Below are 11135 nucleotides of genomic sequence, written 5' to 3' on the forward strand. Positions count from 1 at the left end.
GAAGCCTAAAGCATTTAATGGAGGAGCCTAAACATTAAATGTGAGGAGCCTTATGCTTATAATTAACTTAGTCAAAGCATTTTTCCATCATTAAATGAAGGAGCATATGTTTGTAAGTAACTTAATCAAAACATTAAATGAAGAGTCTTATTTGTAACTAACAACTTCTAAACACATTTTGGCTCTAGTTACCTTATTAAGGAACTAATGATGCTCTAAGCTATTCCCACCAAACCTTCTAAATAAAGTTAAACAATATTCTTGGCCAAATACAAGGCCTAAAATGAACTACATTACTTTTTTACAAAAGATGTTTAAGATAAAAGAAGAAGATAAAAAATGTGATCCGCCACAAGAATAGAATCCTTGAAGTTCCATCTTTCTCTTCCATCTTCTTGACCATGGATCTTTATGAGAGGTCCAATGTCCTCTAATTCTGTTATGTTTTGAAAACTGATTTCATGCTAGTCATAACTACTTTAACGGTCATATTTTTAAATATGTTTGATTAACATTAAATGCAAATCGATTACATTAATTGAGCATTCAATTAAGAGTTGAGTCAGTTGTAATATTATTACATCTGTTTTATGTAATCGATTACATTACTAACGTAATGCATTACTTTGCGTATGATATGACAGTAACTATAAATTGTCGCATTGTTTGTTTCTATAAAAACTTTTGATCATTCCAACATTTTCATATCTAATTGTTTTGATCTTAGAAAGATTACAGATTTCATATACGTTCCAAGAATCAAGAAGAAAAGATTGTGAAGAGCCTTGACAGATTCTTGAGAGAAGATTGAAGAGCTTTGACAGACTGATCAAATATGTACTGCTGAAGGTGTATTTGCTATGATCATAAAGGAAATTTGCACTTGTTGAGTGTGTTATATTCCCTGGACGTGCGCGTCAGGAAGAAGAGTGAGGAGCTCGTGGACTTTGAGAGGGGATTCTCAAAGGGATACTGCAACAAGACCGTGGGGTGTTGTGTGTGCAGGTGTATTTGTTTCTATATTTGATTGAGAGTTTGAAAGGTGTTTACATTTGAGAGAGCTCTGTAAAACCTTGGCTAGAATACTCTGATCATTATAGTGAAATACTCTCCAATCTAAGGTTGATTGGGAGAGTGACTGGATGTAGACACTGAGGCCGAACCAGGATAAAAATCTTGTGTTTGATTTTCTTTCCTTATCTCTTTACTTTGTTTGCATGCGCATTTACATACTACACAAGAAAGTTTAAAGATCATTCTAATTTGTCAAAAAGATTTGAAAAGTTTAAGTTTTTATAAAACACCAATTCACCCCTATTGGTGTTGAGAAACAAGCATCCTTATTTCTAATATTATTAAACTTAAGACTCAATATCATATTAAGTGTTAAGTTAAGATTCCCTTACTTGTGATTAATTGTGGGTTATATTCCTATTCCAATTGTCATTCTGGAAATGGAATCTTTAGTCAATACTTAGTAAATCCATCAGCCAAGTTATACTTTGTTCGTACGAAATCTACTATAATAATTCTATCTGATGAGTCCTTGGACATAACTATATCTCACACCAATATGTCTTGATTTGCCATTGTATACTTGACTATAAGCCTTTGCCAATGTTGTAGCATTGTCATAATGTATTGCTATTAGTGATATTGGTTTTGGTAACAATGGTATTTCGAACATGAGATTCCTCAATCGGCTTCCTTTCCTACCAAGGTTAGAGCTATAAACTCTGAAGCCATAGTGGAATCTGTAATGCAAGTTTGTTTCTTGGACGACTAAGAAATTGCACCTTCCCCAAGGAGGAAAATCCAACTACTAGATGAAGAGTGATCTTCTACATTTTTAATCTAACTTGCATCAAAATATCCTTCAAAAACTGAAGGATAACCACTATATGTTAATCCATAATTAATAGTTTTCTTTAAATGCTTAACTACTCGACGTACTGTTTGCCAATGTGATAGATTAGAGTTACTAGTATATCTACTCAATTTGCTTACTGCAAAAGTAATATCTGGCCTTGTACTTGTCATTGCATACATTAAACATTCTATTACCCTTGCATATTCTAGTTGTGAAACTGCTTTACCACCATTAGGTAATATGTTTAAACTAGGGTCCATAGCAGTTGAAATTCATAATTGTTGAATTGCTTGAGTACTTTCTCAATGTAATGAGATTGAGACAAAATTAATTTCTCATTTTCTCTCTTAATCTTATACCTAGTATAACTTCTGCTTCTCCCATATCCTTCATAGAGAAATAAGATGATAGAAATGTTTTGGTCAAATTAACTTGATCTAAATTTGTTCCAAAAATTAGCATATCATCAACATATAAGTAGATTATGACACCATTACCGTTGTCATCAAATTTACTATACACACACTTGTCTGAATTATTTATCTTGAAACCATTTAATAACACAACATCAAACTTTTGGTGCATTTGTTTTGTCGCTTGTTTCAATTCATACAAGGATTTAATCAATTTACATACCTTGTGTTCTTGGTTTTTCATAACAAAACCTTTCGGTTGTGTCATATAAACTTCTTCTTCTAATTCTCCATTCAAGAAAGTTGTCTTGACATCCATTTGATGAATTACAAGTTTATGAATTGCTGCAAGAGCAATCAATAGCCTTATAGTGGAGATTCTAGCCACTGGTGCATATGTATCGAAATAATCGATTCCTAGTTTTTGTCTAAAACCTTGTGCCACTAAACATGCCTTGAATTTATAAATAGTTCCATCAGCCTTCATTTCCCTTTTGAAAATCCACTTACATCCTATTGGCTTACACTTAGGAGGTAAGTCAACTAAGATCCATGTGTTATTTCCCAGGATAGATTGCATCTCATCATTAATTGCTTCTTTCCAGAAAGTTGCATCTTGAGACCTTATGGCCTCTTGATATGTCAATGGATCTTCTTCTATATTATAACAATATGAGAACTCTGTTAAGATACCATCTCTGGTACCTTACACTAAATATACATGAAAATCTAAGCCAAAAGATTTTTCTTTTCTTGCCATTTTAGTTCTTATGAGTTGTGATGTGGAAGCATCACTCTGATTTAGAGTTTGATCATTTGATCCTTGATCAATTAAGTTTTGGTATAAATATTCAATATTAGTTTTAGGAGTTAAATCCTTTGGACGAGGAATTGAAGAAAACCCTTTTTCATCAAATATTTCATCTCTTGATTCTATAATTGAATGAAGTGATACATGGTCATTTTGTTCTATTACATAGAATCTATATGCATTGCTATATTGAGTATATCCTATGAAGATGCATCCAATTCCCCTTTCTTCCGATTTCCTGCGTTTAGGTTCTGACACTTTTACAATTGCCCTACAACCCTAAACTTTAAAATAATTCAAATTTGGATTTCTTTATTACCAAAGTCCATATGGGTTTACTCCATTCCTTTTCATTGGAACTCGATTTAGAATATAAAAAGTCATTAACATGGCTCACCCCAAAATCCATCACTTAATCCTGAATAGGACAACATGGAGTTGACCATTTCTCCTATAAGGTCCTATTCTTTCTTTCTGCTACATCATTTCTTCTATAAGGACAACATGGAGTTGATCATAATATTCACCACCCTTATCCGTTCTCAATCTTTTAACTTTAACACTTAGTTTGTAACTCTAATTGATTTTTATAAACTTTAAAATTTTTCTAAGGCTTCATCCTTAGAAAACAAAAGATAAACATAACAATAACGAGAATGATCATCAATGAATGTTATTAAATATTTCTTATTTCCTAATGAAGGTGTATTATGGAAATCACATAAGTCACTATGCACTAATTCAAGCAATGTTGAATTTCGTTCAATATTAGAAAAATGATTTATTGTTATCTTTGTCTACATACATGTTCTGCATTTTTCTATGTTAAAATCAAAAGGAGGAATTAAATCAAATTTAGTTATTGAATATAATTTTCTATAATTAACATGCCCAAGACGAAAATGCCAAAAAGAAGAATCATGATTAACAACATAAACAGAGTCTTTCACACCATTTATTACACTTAGTTTGAACATATTATTACAAAGATATCCTAGTGAATCAAATACACCACTCTTAGATAATATGAATTTATCGGATTCAAATACTAATTTAAATGTCAATCGATTCAAGATTACTCCAAACACTAAATGTCTTCTTAATTTTGGAGCATATAATACATCTCTTAAAACAAGTGATTTTCCAGAACTAAGTAATAATTCTACTTGTCCCACATCGAGGACTTTAGCCATAGAATCATTTCCCATGTAAAGAACTTCTCCATTGTCATCTTTTTTAAAAGTTTTGAATAGACAATGATCTTTACAAACATGTCTTGAAGCCCCTGAATCGATCCACCATGAATCATCAGTCTGCACACAGAAGAAGATTTCAGAAACCATCTCCACAAAATTCAAAACAAAATTATGTGCAATTTGTGTACAATTTCCTTTCTATGGCTGGCCTTCGCTAGACTCGCCTTGACCTTGGTTACCGCCATTCTTGGCCATCTTCCTTTTCCAGATTGTGCAACCCCTCTTTAAATGACGAGGCTTGCCACATTCCCAACAATTATCTTGTTGACTTTCTTGACCAAATTTTGGCCTTTTAATCATCTTTCCTTTATAGAAATTACGAGGCCTTTTCTTGTTATTTGGTATTGTTTTTGTTTTTTCATCTTCCACCATATTAACAATAAAAGAATTAGGATGATTGGAATCATTTTGACCATCTTGCAGATGGATCCCTTCTTCTATCCAAAGATGAGCAACCAATTGTTCAACATTCATATCGTCTTTATTATGTTTTAGAGAATTTCTAACATCTTTCCAATTTGGTGGTAGTTTGTACATTATAGAAGAAACAATGAATGTCTCATCCATTACAATATTATGTTGCTTGAAACTTCCAAGGATTCTTTGGATTTTATGAAATTGTTCCATTATTGGTCTAGCATCAATCATTTTGCATTTATTAAAATTACTAACTAGGAATTTCTTGTTTGATGCATCTTCAGAAATGTATTTGCTTTCAAGTTGATCCCAAAGTTCTTTTGCAAAATCCACATATTGATATATGTCAAATAAAGGATTAGACATACCGTTCAGAATGCGACCACGACAGACATAATCATCATTCTCCCATTTATTCCTTTTCCATTGTTTCTCCAATGTCTCGGTTTCACTTTCTTTAGGTTGGGGAGAACTTAGAACATATGTCACGTTTAGAGCCGAGGAAGGAAATGCCTCTTCTTTTGCCATCGTCGGAAATCAACGCCTTCAAACTTGTTTAGTTTGTGAAAGTTTGCAAACATCTCACGAATTGTTGTCATCTTAGAGAAAATATTGCTTTTAGACTGTTAGAACAAATTTCCAAGAACATAGAAAAACAAGATGAACAAAAATGTAGACTTGATATAATCTTCTAGGCGTGAATACACACTTTCCTAAAATCAATATTTCGCCCCTTATAAGAGTGAAGGGGATCACAAAATCCGCTTTTGAGAACAAAGAAGAAATGCAACGATGATACCCACTCTTCGTACTAACGTCAAACAAGAATAAAATTCTCACGAATTGATTTGTACTGTGTTAAGTAAATGACAAAAAGTAGAGAGAAAGTTTCACCTTTCAATAGAGCACAAGATCCCTTTATATATATGTTGATCAGGCATCTTTCAAATCTAAGAGATACCAGATTCTAATTAGTTACATTTCTTGATTGTAACTTTTCATAAATGGTTGTAACTTTTCATAAATAATATTAACTCTTTATGAATCTGAAAAATGTCTCTAATACTCTTAAATTTCAACAAATTATGTTAGTTATCTTGACTTAAGAAAATTCACAAGAGGATGTACATTCTTCTTAGGCGATGATTTAATTTTATAGAAATCTAAAAGATAAACTAGTGTATCAAAATCATTTACAAAAGCTTAATCTATTTATGCAACAAAAGGGAAACTTTTGGCTATAAATAGTGTTAAAGAACTTTAAAGTCATTGTTCTTGCAACTATGCTACTTTGTTGCAATATGTCTTATTTATGTCAAAGTTAAACTAGTAAACAATAAATTCGTTAAACTTATTTTATGTCAAAGTTGAATATCAATTGATTGATATATTCACCAAAACTTTGTCACGTTCAAGAATAAATTCAATTCTATCAACCTAATTCTTCTGACTTAATAACCCTATTCCTTTATTAACCTTTGTTAAGTTACTTTCTACTTTTATTTTTATATTAGTGTTTCTATTATCTGTTAAAAAGAGTGAATAATAATTTTTTTTTTCAGTTTACACAATAACAACTTTAACATAATACAAAGACTGCATCTAAGATTATAAAAAGAAATTAATATATAATAATGTCTTACAAATTTAAACATATTCACTATATTAATATATCATTGAATTCAGGCACAGCCACCTCATCACAAATAATAAAGGCTTACCAGTCTTATAGAATCCAAACCTCCACATTATCACGTTATAAATAGACTAATACCAATAATTTGCCACTTTTAGATATATAAAGCCATTAACAATGATAACGACATAATTTAAGGACAATATAGGTGAGTGGGTGACATTTAATCACCTGAAAGAGATTTGTGCATTATATAATTCCATTGCATAAAAAACCTAAATTAGTTGAGAAGAAAGCATAATAATGAATTAATTACTCATAGCTCCTTTTGTTGTTCTCACATCTTACTACAATGGGAACCACATAAAATATTTTGTTAGATAGAAGAAAAATATGTTCAATAAAAATATATTAGAAACGTGAAAATAGATAAAAAGAAAATATAGAATAAATTAGTTTAAAAGATAGAAAGAAATAAAGAAGAAGAAATGGGATAAATTAGAAATAGACAAGTTATTCTATAGTTTACTAAAATTATATTTTTCCTCTTTTCCCGTTCATTTTATTTTAGAAAGATGATGATTTATGCTTATATATATATATATATATATATATATATAAATTTTATGGTAATAGTTAAAATCTAAGGAAAAAAAATATTATACTAGAACATACTAAAACCTATCAATTTACAATATTTTTTAAATAATTAAAACTAGAAGTAAATATTTTCATCTTTCTCCTTGAAGAAAATCTAAACCACAAATTGAAACCTTATCTTCTAATTTCTTGTTTGAAAGCATTAAATTTTAGAAAAAGAAAGAGACAATTCTAGAAATAAAGTTATCTTTCCTATTTTAACAGAAGTTTAAAGAAGTAAAAGGAGATGTGAAGATCGAAGAATTTAAGAAGAAAAATCAGAAAAGGATAAAATTAATTACTGGAACTTGACATAACAACCGACGCTGCCGAACCAATTATAGAATTTGGTGAATAATTAGTTTTGCTGAAGAAATTCATCGAGTTCTGGTTTCGTTCATATGTCTTGTTTTTCTCAACTAAATTCAATAATGGAGTATGTGGCACATTGTAGCGGTGTTGATAGTGATACTTAAGAAATACGTGTTGGCATCAAATGTTTGATCTTGTACCAGATTGACAAAAACGATGAAACATATTTGTTGCATTGAATGGAATTCAACCTCCAACCAACAACTAGTAATAAAGTGACCAGAATTTTTTTATCACTTTAACTGAAAAAAAAAACATTATTATTATCATCTAAATAATTACATATTTTTAAAGTATTACTCTAATCTTTTTCCTATATTTGTTTAGGTTTTTAATTTAATTTCTTTTAACCGTTCTCCTACTAAATTTCGAAATAGTATATTGTAATTTTAAAAAATTATAAATTTAAAATAGAGAAAGTAATATACTTTTTTAAACTAATGATTGAAAAAGTATGAAAAACGACTATGGCAATTTGTTCCTGAGGAGAGAACTATAATAGAAAGAGATAGAGGAAAGAAAATACGAGAATTAAGAAAGAGATTGGTGAAAATAAAAATAAATTTAATGTTGCCTAAATTAAAAGAAGTGGAAACATATAAAAAGTTCTTCCTCCGCATGTCTAATTTGGTGAAAAAGAATTTATAAAATTATCGTTTATATATATATATATATATATATATATATATATATATATATATATATATATATATATATATATATATATATATAAACTAAATGAAAATATTGAGACGGAAATTATTATTTCACTAATGAAAATATATGTTTTTACTTTTTTTTATGATAATAAATAATAATGAAGTATAAATAATTTTTATAATTTAATTATAGATATTTTTTATTTCATTTTTAAATTATTTGTATTTATTTAATTTTCAAAAATTATTAAATTAAAAAAGATGGTTAAATTAAAAAATCAATTAAATTTAAATAAAACAGTAAAAAAAATGAAAAGAGAGAGAATATCTTTATATATAAATGTAGATAATTATTTTTTCTCTTTTATTTGTCCTTTGTGTCAAATATAATAAAACTATTTTTCGATATGAAATTCAAAATAAATAAGGAAAAGTAGATTAAACTTATCTTTAGGTGCATATAAATGGAGGGACAAGACAAATAAAAGTGGACAATATGGACAGAAAAAAATAACATAAAAGAGGAAATATAGCAGACAAATAGACAAAAAAATAAGTAAAAAGAAAGTGAGAACGAATTAAATATACCATCACACGTAATTGAACAAGAAACTTCTACAAAGCATTTTGGACTTCATACTCTTCTTTTAGAAAAAATAAAATAAAATAAAAACATTTCACATAGGGAAATTTTACTAACAAAAATAATTAATTGTTAAAATAATTTTACTGAAAAATTTTATTGACAAATTTTAAAATTTTAATTACCAATAGAAATACTATCAGTAATAAGCTTGTCAATAGATTAAAATATTTATTATTGATAGAAATATTTGTATATAATAGATCCATTAATAATTTATAGTGTTTATTATCAATAAATATTATTATTGATAAATTTTGTCACTAAAATAAAAGTTTTTACTTTGATTATTGATTATGTTGTGGTAAAATTTATAAATAAATTTGTTAGTAATGAAGTTTTTTTAAAATTCATCATTATTTGACTCTTTTTAAATCCATTAGTAATTCAATTTTTATAAAATTTGTTGAAAGTTGTATTTATTTTTAAATTTTTAATAATTTCGTTAGTGATATCAATTTTCTCTTTAAATTTGATGACATATTTGTTATAATTTAGTTCGATAATAATTAGAAGTAAGTGAAAAAAGAAAGAGAAAAAGAAATAAAAAAGAGAAGGAGAGGAGGTGAAGACAAATTTAACGGCGATGAGGAAAAAAAAAGAAGAAAAAAGAAAAAAAAAGGAAGAGAAGAAAACACAAGAAGAAAAGAAAAGAAAAAGCAAATCAAGATATTCATTAATAGATTTTAACCATTTATAATTATTTCATTTTTTTATTGTCATAAAATTTATTGATAAATACTTTATTAATATACTTTTATGATATAGATAGATTCTGTTAATAAATTTATTTATTTTTATTATACTTCAATGTTGAAATTATGAAACGAAATTAATTTTGTGTTTTTATGGAATTTCCAATGTATAATAGAAAAGCATGAACATATAGTTTTGGAGTAATCATGGTCACCAATTACTTATTTTGGGGTAAATTGGGAAGGACCGGAAGAAAGTATCCAAATTTGAGTAAAATGAATAAGAAGAACTGGAAAACCACTTTAGATTTAACACAGCAACATACCGTTTGAATCTTTTAGCTCGATTGAAAACAAAGTTAGTAAAAAACTAACCAAAAGTATGCCAAAATGAACTTAACAAAAACACATGAAAGGATTCAGAAATTATAAGTTTTCAATCTCAAACAATTTTTTTACTTGATCTCTACCTTGCTATATTGGGCATATAAATGTAGATTACCTATTTCATATAAGTCTTTTCTGATAAAAAAAATCTAAAAATTAAAAAAGAAAAAAACTCTTTTCAAAGTACTTCTTGTGTCTTTCATTGTGAGAAATATATTGAATCTTAATTGGATGAAGATCGTTTGGTATATAAATTAATGTTCTTTTTTTTTCAATTAATATAATTCTATTTTTTATATTAAGTCTATTGAATGACATTATTAAATATTCAAAATATTATTTGTTTTTAAATTGTCTTCAACTCATAAACAATATAATTATGAAACAAAACAATAATATTACAAAATTAATTTAAACTTGTAATTGGTATTACTCTACTAATCATAAAAAAGTGTAAAATCTTGCCACCACCAACTTACAGCCGTCGGTGCTCAATACCTCATTTATATAATCTCCAATTACTCTGTATAAAATCCTTACCTAGATTAGTAAAAGAAGCCAATTTTTTATACGATATAATTCAAATTTTGAATTCAATCACATTAAGTAGAATTAGAAAATTACAACAGATTACGTTAAATTCGCAAATTTTAATTTAGGTAGCCGTAAGTTTTTCTTTATTTATATAATATTTTGTTTTGATCTTAATCTCATGAAGTAATATTGTTTGGATTAGTGATTATACATTTAAGATATTATCTGGTTTATGATGGTGTTTTAAAATACATCTCAATGAGTTAAATCTGTATTATGATGATTTTATTTTTAAAATACATCTTAATGAGTTAGAAGAAGAGTGAATTTTTAAATTATTTTAAATTTTAATTTTTAAGTGAAATAAGATTATTAGACGTGTAAGAACACGTTTAGAAAACATTTTTTTTTTATCAAAGTGAATGAATTTTATTTTTAAAACTGAATTTTTATTGCCCGATATTTATTTTAGAAATCTTACCTTTTTAAATACCACAGTTAATATATCATGTAACATTAATGAACGATGATTTAATCATAGATAATGATACTTTCGAGAATATTTTAATATGTAATTTTGTGATTGATTCTTTTGTTATTTATAATTATTATTATTATTATTAATTGTGAAGTAATTTTGTACGAATACACGTATAAGTTAATGTTTTCAAAATAATATTGTGAAATATTATTATCCTTTAATTATAACCGAAAAACAGTTAACAGTCACATACACGGCTTCACTTCAGTGGTAGTTCCTTCTCCCTTCTCTTCTTCTATATAAAGCCCACACCCCGAAACCC

This window comes from Vigna umbellata, chromosome 11 (genome assembly GCF_029865625.1).
Source record: "Vigna umbellata cultivar VRB3 chromosome 11, Vumbellata_1.0, whole genome shotgun sequence".
Taxonomy (NCBI): Eukaryota; Viridiplantae; Streptophyta; class Magnoliopsida; order Fabales; family Fabaceae; genus Vigna; species Vigna umbellata.